The following is an 18,003-nucleotide window of genomic DNA, read 5'->3' as shown; positions in this document are numbered from 1 at the left end:
TTAGGATAGCATGCAAGCAGAGTAGAATGACCAGGCTACCTGAGTCTTGTTTTATGCAATGTACATGTATCCTATCTCTTTATGCTTCATCAAGTTTTCCTACTGATGGCAGGGATACAAGAAGCAGAGTTAAGGTATAAAAAAAGGAAGTCAGCAGATAGAAGGGTCTGTAACTATAACATTCCTGTTCTTTTGAAGGCACTCAGGAAGGTGCATGCCTGTAGCTGAGCCTTAGGAATTGGCCAGATAAACAGTTACGGGTACTATATGGCAGAGGACAAATGAATGACGATGGGCGTCACTAATGGGTGGCTGGTTAAAAGCTCTGTGAATATTGAATGACTCATGTGGCTTGCATATTTACTGTATCATGAATATTTAATGTTTTATGTGCATAATTTGGGGTATCAAAGTTCCTCATATACTTAATGAATATCCCTATGCCTTCTTAGTCCTTCCATCCTTCTTTTTTATGTTGACAACTAAAATTTATTTCATAATTTATGTGTAACTTATCTCACAAGCTACTTGTCTGTATAGTTAGATTCATCCAACTGTCTTATGTTTTGTTTCTTTTTTGTTTCATATATATGTTCTAGTTATTTTTAATGATAGAATTGAATACTATTAAATGTATACTGGATACATTTCACTACAACCTGCAGACTCTGCTCTTCTATTTCTACGTATGTATACAATGACAATCCCTACATAGGCCATCAATAGCAGTATTAGTCGTAATAACTCAGAAGGGGAAAGAACCTGAAGATCTGTGAAAAACAGAATGGATAAATTGCAGCGAAAACAAATGCATCATGGTTACTTTCAACCACCAGGTTAAACTGCACAAACATAATGTTGAATGGATGAAACCACTAAACAAAATTAAAATTTGTGATTCAGTTTATATAAATGTCAGAAAGAGGAAAATGTAATTTATAGCACAGTGAGTTTGGCTAGTGTTTACTTTTGTAGGGGATCAGTGTCTAGAAGGAGAGAAACAGAGATATCTGGAATTCTGTGAATATTCTTTTTCTTGATCTGGGTATTGGCTTTGTGAGTATTTGGTTTGTAAGGAAAAAAAGACTACACACTTTTTTACAGTTCTGATATTGCCTGTATAATAAAATAAAATGCAAAATAAACTAAAACAACATATGAAATATAATGTTTAGTATGATTTTATTTCAAGAAAATAATAGAGGGAAAAGACTGGAAGAAGACTGAACAAAACAAAAATTGACAAATGGTATCTAATTACACTAAAGCCCTTCTGCACAGCAAAAGAAACTATCAATGAAGTAAACAGACAACACACAGGATGGGAGAATATATTTCCAAATTATAGATTTTACAAAGGTTCAATATCCAGTATCCATAAGGAATTTAAACCAATTTACAAGAAAAAAAAAACATTAAAAAGTGGGCAAATGAAAACAACAGGACACTTTTCAAAAGAAGACATACATGTGGCCAATATGAAAAAAAGCTCAATATTACTAATTGTTAGAGGAATGCAAATGTAAACCACAGTAAGATGCCATCTCACACCATTTAGAATGGTTATTACTGAAAAGTCAAAACAAACAAACAAACAGATGTTAGTGAGATTGCAGAGAAAGGTAACACTTATACAATGTTGGTGGGAGTATAAATTAGCTCAACCATTATGGAAGGCAATGTGGTGATTCCTCAAAGAGCTAAAAACAGAACTACCATTCAAGCCAGCTATCCAATTACTGGGTAATACCCAGTAAGGAATATCAATTATTCTCTCATAGAATATCAATTATTCTATCATAGAGAAACATGCATGGGTGTGTTCACTGCATCACTGTTCACAATAGCAAAGACATGGAATCAACATAAATGCCCATAAATGGCAGACTGATCAAAGAAAATGTGGTACATATACACCATTGAATACTATGAAGCCATAATAACAAACAAGATCATGTCTTTTGCAAGAACATGCACGGAGCTAGAGGACATTATCCGTAGCAAAGTAACACAGGAACAGGAAACCAAATACTGCATATTCTCATTTGTAAGTGGGAGCTCAATGATGAAACACATCGACACAAAGAGGGCAACAACAAACACTGGGGCCTACCCAGGTTGGAGGGTGGGAGTGGGAGAGAAGTAGAAAGAATAGCTATTGAGTACTAGGCTTGGTATCTGGGTAATTAAATGATCTGTACAACAAACTCCTATGACACAATTTTACCTATATAAAATCCAGCATATGTACCCTTGAACCTAAAATAAAAGTTTAAAAATAAATAAAATTAAAATAAAATAAAGTTAGAGGTTGAAAGGCCACAATTTTTTCAAATAATAAGAGCTCACTATTCAGATTATTAGCACTCTGGGAAATAAGGCCAGTAGGCATTTCAAAATTAAAATTTGAGGAAAAATGTTTGAAGTTTAATAAAAGATATCACTGGAAAAAAAATTTCATATCAAAAAAATAAAAATTTCCCTATGATATTTAATGGTTAAAATGCAGAAAAACACAAAACTTACTTCCATAAATGATGCAAACATTCTCTATGAATTGAAAACTTTACAATGATAATAAATATTAGATATGAGTAGAATCAAATTTCCAAAAATATTTTGTAAAGAACAAAGAATTATACATACCATTGTCTTTTAAGATTTTGTTAATATTTGTAATAATTTAGCAAATTTGTCTTATTATAAGCTAATCACACAAATATCCAAATCAATTTTAGCCACTTCTTTTTTACCAGCAGCAGAGAGATATTAGATCATAGCCACACTCCCACGTAATTGAAGCTTGGAATTATACTCTTTTTTTTTTATTTATTTCATGCTGATAAGTACGGACAAAAGGAAAATGCCAATTTTTTAAAACAAGTAGAGAATAGTTCCTTGGGAATAACCTTCTGTCTCTGCCTCTCTCATATTTTATTTAATAAAGCAGTGGTTTATAAGATGTTATTATATATACTGCAAGAAAAAAGTTGTTGCATAGTCAAATGCCTTAAATATTGGTTTATTCAAAAGTACATACTTTGCTTACTGTATAAGTTACCATCATGTGTAATATGCTAACTTAATTTTCCAAAAGGAAATTGATATATATAACGATTCCCCTAAAACTGTTTTATTGGTGAGGTAGAGTCACTTAAGATTGACAAACTTTGTATTTCCTATTGAAGTCAATAGATAAGTATTATTTTATAATGTAAAAAGATTAGAAATCCCTAGTAATTGGAGAAATCTCATTTTAAATGCATAAAAAAAGAGTGATAAAATGAGCAGGGTAGAGCTCAGGTAGTGTAAGAGATCAAAATGAAATATAGTAAAGAACTACAGGCAATAAGGTATTTATGTTGTTCTGATAAAATACTGAACGTATATTTAACCGTCTACCATCCTTGTTGAATGCCAGGGATGGTGTTTTTGTCAAGATAAATTTGAAAAAAAAATCTTGGAAATTCGGGTTTTGTAACTGATAGTAGATGAAAGACTTCTTGAGGTATCTTCAGGTTTGGATCCTTTGTACTGGAATTCTTAGAGCATTTGAAAAGAAAATGTAAAATATTACCTCAAATTTTTTCTTAGAATGTTGCAAGGACATGGGTGAAGCTGGAAGCCATTATCCTCAGCAAACTAAAGCAGGAACAGAAAACCAAACACTGCATGTTCTCACTTACAAGTGGGAGCTGAACAATGAGAACGCATGGACACGGGGAGGGTAACAACACACTGGGGCCTGTCGAGGGACGGCTGGTCATGGCGGGGGGAGCATTAGGGAAAATAGCTTATGCATGCTGGGGTTAATACCTAGGTGATGGGTTGACAGGTGCAGCAAACCACCATGGCACAGGTTTACCTATGTAACAAATCTGCACATCCTGCACATGTACCCCAGAACTTAAAATAATAATAATAATAATAATTTTTAAAGAATTGTCTGGAATACTCTTTGGTATTAGCCCCAGTGTTATAACCTCATCACTCTCTGAGCTCTTCCACACAATTTATTTAATTCACAACCTCTAAGAAAACACAATATGTTAGTCTGATTTCTTGGACTCAGAATTGTACACTATAATCATTATAAGTCCATAGGTAATAGCTATTTTTAATACTTTCCTCAAAAATGACTAGTTTAAATAAATGAAAGCATTATTCCTTATAATTCTCAACAAGAGAAACATTATTTGTTAAGGTTCTAATGTGACTTTTAAAATTGGTTGAATAGAGTTTAGTTTGTTCATTATTGTAATAATCATTCAATACACTATTGCATATATTCTTTGGCATGCTCAAATTTTCACTATAATTATGGTTGATTAGACTGATTCATATCTGTTGTAATATAAATAAACACATTTAGGAACTTCAGACTTTGATAATTTACTGTAAAGAATAATATCAAGATAATTAAGTGACACTGGTAGAATCACTCTTTTGCATCACAAAGAAGTATTTAATTAACATAATTAATTCTAATTATTAGTATTGGTGTAAACATTTACACATGTGGTTTTATTTCACCTGTGTTCTATATATTTATACAGCTGTGTTAGTCTTATTGAGTCAATAAATATTCAAATATTGATGACATGGGATTTGAAGATGGCTAGCCAGTCTCTACTTGTTACAACTAACAATCAGATGGGGGAGTAGGAACAGGAAAATTAATTCACCTGAATAAATAATTATAAAATAAGGTAAGATATAGTAATGGAGAAGAATGATTCAAAGCCAGGCACTGTCTCTTACTATTTGCAGAACCTTAATATTATGAAAGTTACCCTTATTTTACTTTATACTCTGGAAGATGCCTGGTATATATAAAGCTCCAAGAGACAATGTTAGCCATTATTGATACCATTACTGAAGCTAAATAATACTACGGGTGTTCAGTGAAACATTTTGGTTATCAGAAAAGGTATTGGGAGCAGATAGTGAATGCAAAATAAGAATTGGTGGGTGAAGCATGAACTGTCAATGTGAGAAAAACGCATTTAATTATGGAAGGAATGGGGTAATTTGAGATTTTTGTTGGCTTTTATATAATTTCAAATAAGGAAAGTGTTTGTGTCAGGTTTAAGTTTTAAGAATTTAAATTGGATGCTAGTTTTCATGGATTAGAGAAGAAAGACAGAAAATATGAAATGACCACACACTGCAGTTTCTGAATTAGATTAGGTGAAAAGCTATGTATCTGAAGATAATGAAAAAAAGAGGATAGCTGGAGAAATATTGTGAAAAGAAAAATTTACTACATGAGGTTGGACCTCTGCAAATAAAAAAACTTTAAATTAATCTTCTCAGAGAAGAAAAAAACTACGTAAATTATAACATTCTTACTGAAGCAGACCTACCTATTGTAAAAGTATTTGTATGCTACAGATATGAGCAATGCCCATCAAGAGGAGCTTAGGACACAACTAAGACTGCAAATGTGGGTAGCTTCTACCTACTTTCTTTTCATTACATTTTTAGACTATAGATTATGCTCAATTTTTAAGCCAAAAATTATGAAATATTCTCATTGAGTATAGGAATATTATGTTAAGCATCTCTAAAGATTCTAAAGAATTTGGCTAATTTCGATTGAGCTTTCAATAATGGGCATGCTTTTTTAAAAAATCTAATATTCAAATTAGACATTTAATTGAATATCAAAACAAATGCACTGAACTTTCTAATAAGTTGGCTCTTGATTTCAAATTTATCATCTTTTTTCTCTTGAATATTCTTCTCTGCATAAGCAAAGATTACCTTCATTGTAATTATATTAAAAAATCAGTGAAAGCAGAAATTAAAAAAAATAATAATAAAATAAGTCCAGGTTTGTTTGGTTTGGTTGGTTTTTTGCCCTTGGCATCTGTCTTCACATGAGTCACATATTGTTTATTCTTTTCATCATTTAATAGTAAATAAACATGGATATCTGGATATTGTATGAAACAAGGACAAAACTACAATGCAGAGTTCAAAAGTATTCTCAGAATTATCTTTTCACTTTATCCTCTGTTTGTCTCTTATTCTGATATCCTGCTCACTTAGTTACCATTTCTAGAAATCCAGATATTCATTTATGGAGATGGGGACATATCTCATTTACTATTGTATTGTCAGAGCCTACCACAGTACTCTATGTGTGGTAAAAGTCCAATAAATATTGGATAAATATAATCATAATTAGTTAATAAGGGAAAACAGCTGCCAAGAGAACATTATTTACTTTCTATTTCAAAGGAAAGGTAGTATAAAGAAAATTAAAATGAGACTCAACTGGAGTGTGTTACAGGTAAAAGCTGTTTAATTAAGAACTTCAATAACTTACAGTTTATGGTGCTATGACAATTTCTGGTATCTAGAAGAATAGACTCATCTGTTTTTATCATTGAAACAAACAAACACAAAAATAAAAACGAAGAATGTATAGCTATCTTGCCCCCCCTTCTCTTTAAGTGTGAATATGCTGAGATCAATAATGACTGAGATTAGTCGCTTCTGTATTTTATTTTTGAATACTTAGTTTAATTTTGTTTTAAAATTAATAAATCACAAAGTTAAAATGAACAAGTTCATTTAACTGTCTTCCCAGGTAGTTATTATTATTATTATTATTACGTTTTAGTCATATGTTTAAAAGAGGAGATATTTAATATGTCGGCCTAACTGGAAAAATGTGTCTTTGACATAGGTGATTTTCAGAACAAAAGCTCATCTTTACAAGAGCTTTGTCCTCTGCTTTGATCTTAAAAAACAGAACCTGGGTGGAGAGTGACAGAGCAGAAATATCAGATCTGTCACTGAGAAACCAATTTTCTGAGAAAGACTGGAATCGATGTAGAAATGCAATCTGTTTTCAAAGTTGGAGCCAGAGCAATCCTACTTTTCTTAAGAAGTAGAGTTCTTACCCAAATGTCCAACAACGATAGACTGGATTAAGAAAATGTGGCACATACACACAATGGAATACTTTGCAGCCATAAAAATGATGAGTTCATGTCCTTTGTAGGGACATGGATGAAACTGGAAATCATCATTCTCAGTAAACTATCGCAAGGACAAAAAACCAAACACCGCATGTTCTCACTCACAGGTGGGAATTGAACAATGAAAACACATGGACACAGGAAGGGGAACATCACACTCTGGGGACTGTTGTGGGTTGGGGAGAGGGGGGAGGGATAGCATCAGGAGATATACCTAATGCTAAATGACCAGTTAATGGGTGCAGCACACCAACATGGCACATGGATACATATGTAACAAACCTGCACATTGTGCACATGTACCCTAAAACTTGAAGTATAACAATAATTTAAAAAGTAGAGTTCTGCTTCTCTCTAGTCTCTGCTTTCACTAATAGAAAATAGCCCAGTTCACAGCAAGCATACAGTTGAACATGTAAGTTATACTGATGACACAACTCATCTTTAATTGCTTGCTGAAATAACTGAACAACATCTTCTGAGTTTCCTAGAGATTTATGTATGGCACCAAGAAGCAAATACTTTAATCCAACAGATGAATTATCCACTCACTGGTGAAATTTGACTAATTCCTCTATAGGCTGGGAACAGAACAGTTTGGAAGGGCTTAAGTATAACACTTCGGTAGATGCCAGCACACAGGGCAGTTTGGTTAAGGTTTGTTTCCAAACTCCCTCTGACTTTTTCACAGAGAACTGTTCAATTTGGTTGTTTTTCCTTTTGAAGAGTGTGTGAGCTTCTTTAAAGACAAACTGTGCCTCCCACATCACCAGTGGATTCCTGACAATCTGCAGTTAAACAGGCAGATAGCACTGGGACCGTCTGAACCCTTTATTTTTTTCAGCCTCTCTAAGGAATCAAATTTATCCTTGCTTTATTTATTCAGCTTTATCATTTGGCACCAACCAATTTCATACAGACAGACATGTTGAATTTCTCTCAGATGTATTGCAAGTTCCAAAGCATTATGAAAACGAGTTAAGACACTTGATTTGTCATGACTTACTATAAAGGACACAACTCAGGAACAGTCAAATAGGAGAGATGCACAGGGCAAGGTATGCGGGAAGGGGCATAGAGCTTTCATGCCCTCTCAGGGCATGCCACCCTTCCAGAACCTTCATGTGCTCACCAACCTAGAAACTTCTATTTTTAAATGACCTGAATATATATGCCATACAAATGATTGAAAACAACAACAACAACAACAACAAATCAACTCCATGGCGGTCACCATGTTAGATCTGTTGAAATGCTACAACAGGCCAGGCACGGTGGCTCAGGCCTGTAATCCCAGCACTTTGGGAGGCCGAGGCGGGCGGATCACTTGACGTCAGGTGTTCCAGATCAGTCTGTCAAACATCGGGAATCCCCGTCTCCACTAAAAATACAAAAATTAGCCAGGCGTGGTGGCGCGCTCCTGTAGTCCCAGCTACTCATGAGGCTGAGGCAGGAGAATCATTTAAACCCAGGTGGTGGAAGTTGCAGTCAGCTGAAATCGTGCCACTGAACTCCAGCCTGGGTGACAGAGCAAGACTCTGTCTCAATACATGCATACATACATACATACATAAATACATACATACATACTACAACTATATTAATTAAAATAATAAGTTAGTTACACAGAATAAAAGAGGCATCTTAGTGATCCGCCTTTTGGAAACAGAAAACCCAGTTTTCTGGGGGAAATAAAGCATTATGTATGGAAGTTTATTAAAGCATTTAGTTGACAGATTGCTTCTATAACCTTTGTTCTTGTTTGTGAGAAACATTTATAAGCCTATGCTTCTAAAATCTATAAACTGATATTCTCATTCACAATTAAAATGAGCAAGACAGGTTGGTTTTAGCATACAATAGCATTTTTATGGACTCTCATTTTTTTCATGGGCCACTTAGTTGTAAATAATCCAAATAGCAATTAGACCTTTCCTGGTTTATGCATATACACATAATGATTATTCAAGTAACACAGAAATGTTTCAAGCAGTTTTCTATATAAGACATGGATATTTAAAACCATATGTTTGAAAGGTTAATTAAATGGATTTGAAATAAAATACAAGATAATTCAGAATGGTGAATTTCTGTATTTTTCAGGTCAGTACCTCCACATACTGTAGCAAACAAGTCAAAAACCTGTTGAATTTTCTGTTACCATCTTACAGTGTTTTAAGTCTTTCCTGTTATGTTCAATATTTTTTCTTAAGTAAAGAAAAAAGATGAAGATTATATTTAACTATAGTGCAAGTATAAAAACTGTAGTATCAGCATTGATACAGTACTAGTATCTTATTTAATGACCTTACTTAAATTTTTCCTATTGTTCCATTGCTGTAAGTGACAAAAATCTGGTCCTAGATCCAAGGCAGGATTTTAACTTGCATTGAGTTGTTAAATTTCTTTAGTCTCCCATAATCTGGAACAATTCCTTGTATTTTTGTTGTCTTTGATGTCCTTGATATTTGTGGGATGTTCCTCTATTTACATATTTGTATGATGTTTATTTATGATTAAATTCAAGTTAAACATTTTTGGCAGGGTTACCAGATGAAATATTTCATCCTTCTCTGAGCATAATGATAGGAAGCACATGATTTCTGTTTGTCCCATTACTGATGAGCTTAACTTGTTTTGCTGAGTTCAGGTAGTGTGTGACTTCTGCTCTTTGATATTACTATCTTTCCATTTCTAATTAATAAGTAACTTGGGCAAGTACTATCTTGAAGTTATGACCAAGACCCGTGATTTATTTTAACATTGTGATGAAGTATCAACAGAAATTTCTGGGAGGATTATGGCCATTATACAATTAACTAAAGAGACATTAAGACTCACGTTGAGTAGAGATAAAGAGCTGTGCAGTGAAGGATCTTCAGTGACAGGAGTGAAGGCAGAGCACGTTCACAGATGCAGAGCAGTTGGAATATTTCTTGAAGAAAGGTGAGTTTTTTCTTCTGTTACTCCCTTTTCTGTAAAGTAGATGGCAGAGTATCAGCTTGATGCAAGAGGCAAGGAGAGGTTAGAGGTTTGATGAGAGAAAACGTTCATATTGGAAGTATTTGAGAGTTCATAACCTAGGGGAAAAATAGGAGGATTGCTTAGTAGAAATTATAAATTGCATGAGATATATAAGTATCTCCATTCACATAAAATCAAAAGAGTGAGCATAGCTGTTTCAATTTTTTCCAATTGTATACTTCTTGCATACAATCACTGAAGAGGAAATTAATTGGTTTTAATCATTAAAATTTGGGATGAGAGATTTTTCCCAGCAAGTATAAGAAATGTAGAGCAGGGAAAGAAAATGATGAGCCCTGTCTATATGTTGGGTAAAGAAGAAAGGAAGAAAATGATAGGTGTGGTGAAGTTTAAAAACTGGTAGTGTCAGTAAATTAGATGATGCAAAGTGTTGGAATAATATCTGGAGTAGAATATTGGAGTAAGTAATCTTGAAAAACAGATGAATTCAGTCAGTAGCTAAATGTTTTAAATAATTTTGGAAGTGAAACATTTATTGATAACTATATGTATATGTGTGTGTATACACACACACACACACACACGAACATACTAGTGTACCAGGGTGCACTGTGGAATAGTGCAAATTAATAAGACAGGATGTGGATGATCTGATGACATTTTTATTTTTCTTGGATGAGAAGTAATATATATCCTGTCAGTCTCTTTGAAATAGGGAGGAAATCTGTTTCACCAACTCACCTGCCTGTTTTGTAGTTGACTGAGTGACAGACTATATATCCATCATCTAATAGTACTCAGGGAAGCATTATCCTGAAGCTATAACCAAAATTGTGCTATTATTCTTATTGGTCATAATTATTATTCCATGTCTACAGAATGTTTGTTGAAATCTTCCATTTGGAGTCAGGAAAAGTTCTTCTGTTGTCATTACTGTGTAGCCTGAAGTTAGTCACCTTTGTAAAAACTAGGAGAAGACTATTTATCCACTGGCCGCTACTGTTTCTCCTATCCCACACCCATAAAATATTAGCATAGTGATCATGGCAAACCCCCAATATAAAAAAAAGATACTCAATTGTGTCAATAATTGAGAGAATAAACATGTAATAAATAAAAGTATGTTATTTTAATAACTGTTTTTGTCTTATTTAATTTTGGCTGCCATAACAAAGCATCGCAGACTACATGGCTTATAAACAACAGGAATTTATTTCTGAGTTCTAGAGGCTAGAAGTCTGAAATCAGGGCACCAGCATGGTCAGGTTCTTTTGAGGGTCCTCTTCTGGACTACAGATTGCAGACTTCTCATTGTATATTTATTGTATCCTCTTGTGGCAGAAAGAGGGCTCAAGAATTCTCTGGATTTTTTTTTTTTTAATAGACACTAGTGCCGTTCATGAGGGCACCACCATACCAAGTAATTTCTTTCCAAAGACTTCATCTTCTAAAATGATCATATTGGGGGTTTGGATTTCAATATATAAATTCCAAGGTGACACAATTATTCAGGCCATTGCAGTTAACATAATTTTTTTTTTGGAAATTTAATTGCACTCTTTGAAATATTTAAGAAGAAATATGAGAAGAAAGAATACGCCCATAGTAATGCATTTTAGTGAAGATTAAAACTGTTGTTAAATAGCAGAATGGAGAAGTAGATTGTGTAATGCCAGGGGGCAATGCAATAAATAAACTATAGCTATTTTCACGACATGGATACATTTCACAAATGTTCATACGGAAATGTACACAAGTCATAAGTATGCAGCTTAGTGAATTATTACAGTGTAGAATGGAAGATTACCTCACCAATTAAGAAAGAATAAGTAAAAAAGGATATTTGAATTATTGCAAAGTAAATATTTAATGAAGTAACACATTTTCCCAGTGAGATAGGCAAAGACATAGAAAGTGATGAAAAGATGAGATAAGTAGGTACTCCACACATTTTGCTTGGGGATATATCCATATACCCATTGATGATAATGGGTTAGCTAGTCACCAGCAACCAGTTCTTTAAATATTCACAGCCTATGACTCAGCAATCTCACTTCTGAGAACAGATTTTGTAGATATATTTGCACATAATTTTTAAAATAATAGCAAAATAAACTATGTATATAATATGTTTATATATAAAGTTTATATAAGTTTATTTGCTATTATAACCTTCATATCTATTAATTGTGTAATAATTGAATAAATGATATATATGGAAAAATAAAATAGCTCTCTTAAGAAACACACATAAAATGTGAAATATGTTGCATTTTGTAAAGTGTATATAACATGTTTAATTGTGTGCTTTATACTTTCAATTTGTATTTGATGAATTATATATTGTTTTCTTGTTCAATAATAGATGAACAATTTAGACTTTCTTTTATTCCCAGAGAACATACTGTAGCATTTATTTCTGAAAGCATTCATTTCTTTCTGTCTTAATTTATTAGTATCTTTAGTGTAAGTAATACCTTTCTTTTAGGTAAGTTATGCCTCTTTTACATAAATAAAAACCTCTTTATTTTTGAAAACTCTCCTATTTTCTGAGTTACATGTTTATTTTATTTACTTGGTTTTTAATTATTTTCTTAAACAATTTTTAAAATACATTTTTATTAAGATGGAGTGTCACTCCATCTTAATAAAATTAATTAGCTCTTAATTTGTTGTTAAATGTTAAGTATATCTTATGTAGGAAGCATGTATTTTGTTTTTTTAAAAATTATCCAGTCTCTCAGCTCTTTAATTGTTATATTTAATTAATGTATTTCAATATAATTAATATCATTGTTGTGGCGGGGACTGTTAAGACCACACCCAGGTTTGATAATTCACAAAGAGGATTCATAGGACTGAGAATATAGTCATACTCATGGCTATTACTAATTACGGTGAAAAGATACAAAGCAAAATCAGCAACGTGAATAGATGCAGGATAGAGTCTGGAGGAAAACAGGTGCAGCTTACAAAGAGTATTCTCCTATTGGAGTTATACAATGCATGCTTAATTCCTCCAACAAATGTTGTGACACCATGTGTTGTAGAGACTCAATGTCCACAGTTTTATTAGGGTCTAGTCATGTAAGAACCCTATTCCTAGCACATATGAAATATCAGACTTGCAGAAAGAAATTATATGTTCAGCATAAGCCATATTGTTTTTACAAGTATTTCAGGCAGGGTGAGCCACTCTTTTTAGTTCTGAGAAGAGTGGGAACTTTCCCAAAATCCAGGTTCCCACATGCCAGACAAAAGGCAACTTCGCCAGCAGGTCTTTATAAGGACAGCAACCTCAGGCCTTCTATCTCACCCCTTTCTAAGCAGCCATACCTTTGGCCCTTGGCCAAAGTTTCCTTACAGCATGGCGTCTGTTCCAGATTGCATATTGCTATGATTTTAGCTTAATTATTTAGGTAATCAAATTTACAGGATTATTTTACTCTTAATGGATTACAGCATGCTGCCACATGAGAAATGCCCCAACAATTTTGAGACAACACATAAAATAGCTAAGAGCATTTGTAATCTTCCCCAGGCAAGGGTGAATAACAAAACTTCCAAAATTTCTCAGTGGCTTTACAATAATAATGATATTTTTCACTTATGTCACCTTTTGGCAGCCAAGAGTAAGCTGCAGTTCTTTGCTTCTACGTTTATTTAGCTTATCTATGTGTCTTCTCTCTTAGGCCCTAACTGAAGGATCAGTGGTTACAGGTGTAACAAGATGAAAAAGCAAGACAGCAGGCAAAAACCAGCTATGGCTCTAAAAGCTGTTGTAGTTATCACTTCTGCTCACATGCCATTGGCTAAATCAAGTTACATGGTGAAGCCCAGCACTAATTCTGGAAGGAGGCATACTCTTCCCACTGGAGAAGGCTGTATCACACGACAAAAGAAAGGAAGGTCAATCTTTCTGAGAAAAGAATGAGTGAATAAAAGGGAACAGTTATACCTTTAATATTTACTGTTTCCACATGATGGTCCAAATGCTTTATATATGTTATGAGGAATTATTTACCTTATTTCAAAGAAAAGCAAAGTTCAATATAATTCTTCCTGAAATATTTAATAATGAGATAGTTAATTTAGTTGTGCCTGAAATTTTTAATGTATCAATGTAATATTCAGCAATTTATATCACAAAAGTATGCACTTAGAGATTTTAGTATAATCTCAAATATATTTATAGACTTTACTAAAGTTACAGATATTCTGTTCATTTCACTACTTTTTTACACACACATACATATATACTGATCATAAAATTATTCAGCCACATTGGTGGCTATATGCTATAATTGTATCTATGAGAAAATATGTTGTTCATCACAGCAAAATATGAAAGCTATTACATGCTGCTACAGATTGAAAACTTTACGTGATGATGTGTGGCTATGAGTAATAGAAACAACGTTAACTACAGCAATATATTTGTTTATGAAAATACAGAATATTTTATATAGGATCTAGAAATTTAATATTATTCTTATTTATATTTCAGATTCTTTATCTATAAAATTGTGATAATAATCATTTAAATTTCATAGGATTTCTTGTAAGTTAAACTAATTTGTAGAAAGCATTTGGATCATTGTATGAAAATAATACATATTTAGCATCAATGTGTGCATTTTTATTTTATCCACATAAAATACACCAAAACTTAAGGAAAATACCAACTTTATTCTTTATTACATAGTATTTACTTAGTATTATCAAAGATATTTATCTTGAATATTAACATTTTAACCACACACAGTTCAATATCAAAAGTTTCTCTAAGTTTTCACAACATTTGACAAGGGATTTTGGACAGTTGAAGGAAGATAAATATTGGCTTGGAAATAAAAAAATAAGCTTGAAAGATAGAAAAACTTAAATGTATGGGACTTTGTAATTGACTGTATAGCAAAGAATGTCAATGATAACTTGAAATGTTATGGCTGTATACAGAATGGAGGATAATGGTGCAACAGAGATAAGAAATAAAGTAGAAGAAAAGACTTAGTGGAAAATTCAAGATTTGAATTTTACTAGTTCAAAATGATGACAAAAACCTAATTTTTAAAGTTTTAAGTAAATGTGCATTAACCACAGAAACTCATGCTCAGTGCAATCCTATTAAGACACAAGTATCTGCCTTTTAAGGATACATATTCTTGAATTAATACAAAAATTGATACCACTGATGTAAAGGTGAAACAAAAATCTTGGAATTTGACTTGTAATCAATGTCTATCAGATTTAATAAGGACACTAAAATTTGTAAGAAGTCATTTCCCTATTAATCCAGATTTGCATTTTAATAGAGAGAAGTAAAATAAACTTCATACAGATAATATATCATAATATATTATCTGACAATATAATCTGATTATATGTGATTAACAGATAATATTTTTTCTCACTCTTTGGATTTTTATTTTCTGTCACTCTCCACCACTCTTATGATAAGTTCTAGAGAATTAAATTAATTTCATTATGGCTCAAGATACGAACTATCTTCAGTACTGACTTTAAATATGAATTAAAATTTGCCTTGATATTCATTACCAGGAGAGGTTTCCTACATCTGGTAGCTGTTTGAATAAACTCCTGATTTCCCCTGATTTTCCTTGATCCAAGACAAACATCCCTAGGTGCTATAAGTTACTCTTTTTGATGACTCAAAAATATAATATTTTGGTGAAATTAACTTCCAATATTTTTAAAATTATCATCTGGGCATGTTTAGATAGTTGGAGAGCATTAAACATATCTATTGTCATTAATTTCATGGAAATGAATTTGGGAAATTATCTGATAAACTAAGGATGCCACTGTTGGAAAGCACTTGACTCTTCTCTGATAAAAAGTTAATTAAAACATCATTCTGCTAGCATGTTTGGCTCTCTTTGATGTTCATGTAATTATATTATTTGGATATGATCAGATTATATGCAAAAAACAGAGGTAGGCAAGTTAGAAGATTAGAAAAACAATTTAAACAACTTGAGTCAGAACTTTTTGCAGGGTAATTTCCCATGCTTAATCTGATTTCCAGCTATTCTTACATAATGAATTCATTTGAAATTTTCTAAGAGGTTTGAGCAGATTTTCTTCTTTGATAGGGCCTATTAATGTGAAAGTGAACATGACGAATGGCCTTTGCTATACATCTGACTTCAAGCAGCCAATTTTGTAACCTTGAAAATCTGTCAGGGAAAGCACCAGATAAAAGAAAAATAAAACTAGATTCATGAGGAAAAGAGAAAAAACACCATAAATAACTCTTGTAGTTATCACTTATCAAGCTACTACATGTATTCCAAATACCAGATTATATGTTTATGTCTACTGCTTCAGTAATTACTACTTAAGAAAGATTAATGCAGAAAGAAAATTAAAACAGAACAAATTGAAGGTACAAATAATATTCAACTTAAAGGAGCACACTTTTGCATAACAAAATAAGATTCTCAGTATATTTTTAAATGAAATTAATTTACTGAGTTGTTAAAATTGTGCAAATTAATATTTCTCAAAAACAGCATTTATTAAACATAAAAAATTATGTTTTACTTTAGAATAAGCACAAGATAAGTTTATCTTTTTAAAGTATGTAGTGTGAAATTGTATTATTTACTGAAGGTTTCTTCTGTCTATAAAATACACTATGTAGATAAATAACCATGCTAGTACACCAATTGTTACCAGTTACAAGCTGTTTCAAAGAGAAATTACTTTTTCTAAGTTAATCATTAGAAACATATGCTAGCAAAGCAAAATAAGTGCCAAATAAGATTTTACATTTTTAAGCAAAAAGAGGAATACACTTTAAAAATAACCCTCAAAGTTATTTTAAATAGCCCACTTTTCACTCATATGATTTTGCCTTTGGGAAGACACAAGATGGAAAGTATCTTCCTAACTACACGCACACACACACACACACACACACACACACACACACGCTGTTTTAGGCAGATGTTTTTGCAGAGGCAGGGGAAGAGAGGAAGATTTAGGATGTGCTCTGGCCAAGCAGCTCAAAAATTTCTCTATCACAGATGAATAAGCATCCCTACCAAACACACTGTCACCATCCTTCTAGTTCTGTGTAATAGATAATAAAAAACCATCTGTCCATTGCAGCAATTTGCCAAGAGCACAGCCTAACGTATTTCACTTTACTAACTTAAAAATGAAATAATAAACAGTATTTATGAACAAAGTTTATTTTTTTCTCCAATGTTTGAAATGAAGTGTTCTATGACTAACTTGACAAAATAAGTTATGGAAATAATAAATTTTGTGGTTTATAATGATAAAACAAAATGCCTGTTTTTGACTCCTTCAAAAAAGAACAACAAGAAAAAAAAAAACTAAACTAAGGTTAGTTTTGATTACTCTTTCATATCTACTTTTCTTTAAAAAAGTCAACAAAGTTTTTTTTTTTTTTAGATCAGTTTCAGGGTTAAAGAAAAATTGAGCAGAAAGTAGAAAGAATTCTGTATACTTTCTGTCCTACTGCCCTTAGTTTTCCCTATCATCGATATCTTGCATTGGTGTGACAGATTTGTTACAATTGAAACAATAGTGGACCGGCGCAGTAGTTCATGCCTGTAATCCCAGCACTTTGGGAGGCCGAGGTGGGCAGATCACCTGAGGTCAGGAGTTTGAGACCAGCCTGACCAACATGGTGAAACCCTGTCTCTACTAAAAATACAAAAATTAGCCGGGCGTGGTGGTGCACACCTGTAGTCCCAACTACTTGGGAGGCTGAGGCAGGAGAATTGCTTGAACTGGGAGGCGGAAGTTGCAGTGAGCCAAGATCATGTCACTGCACTCCAGCCTGAGTGACAGAGCGAGACTCCAGCAAAAATAAAACAAAACAAAACAATACTGACACTACAGATATTATAACTAATATCTATAGTTTCAATTATGGTTCACTCTATGTGTTGTAACACATCTATGGGTTTTGCCAAATGCATAATATCACATAGCCACCATAACAGTATCATTAAAAATTCAAATTTTT

The 18,003-nt window shown here is 32.8% G+C and overlaps 1 pseudogene; it reads right to left on the bottom strand.

Annotated features, from left to right (window-relative positions):
• Nucleotides 1-7,321: 7,321 nt before the first annotated feature.
• LOC100597912 lies at nt 7,322-16,118 on the bottom strand (annotated as a pseudogene).
• Between the last annotated feature and the right edge of the window lie 1,885 nt (nt 16,119-18,003).

Source organism: Nomascus leucogenys, chromosome 7b (assembly GCF_006542625.1).
Source record: "Nomascus leucogenys isolate Asia chromosome 7b, Asia_NLE_v1, whole genome shotgun sequence".
NCBI classification, from domain to species: domain Eukaryota; kingdom Metazoa; phylum Chordata; class Mammalia; order Primates; family Hylobatidae; genus Nomascus; species Nomascus leucogenys.
Note: the sequence above shows the minus strand (reverse complement) of the source record. Positions and strands in the feature narration are given on the sequence as shown.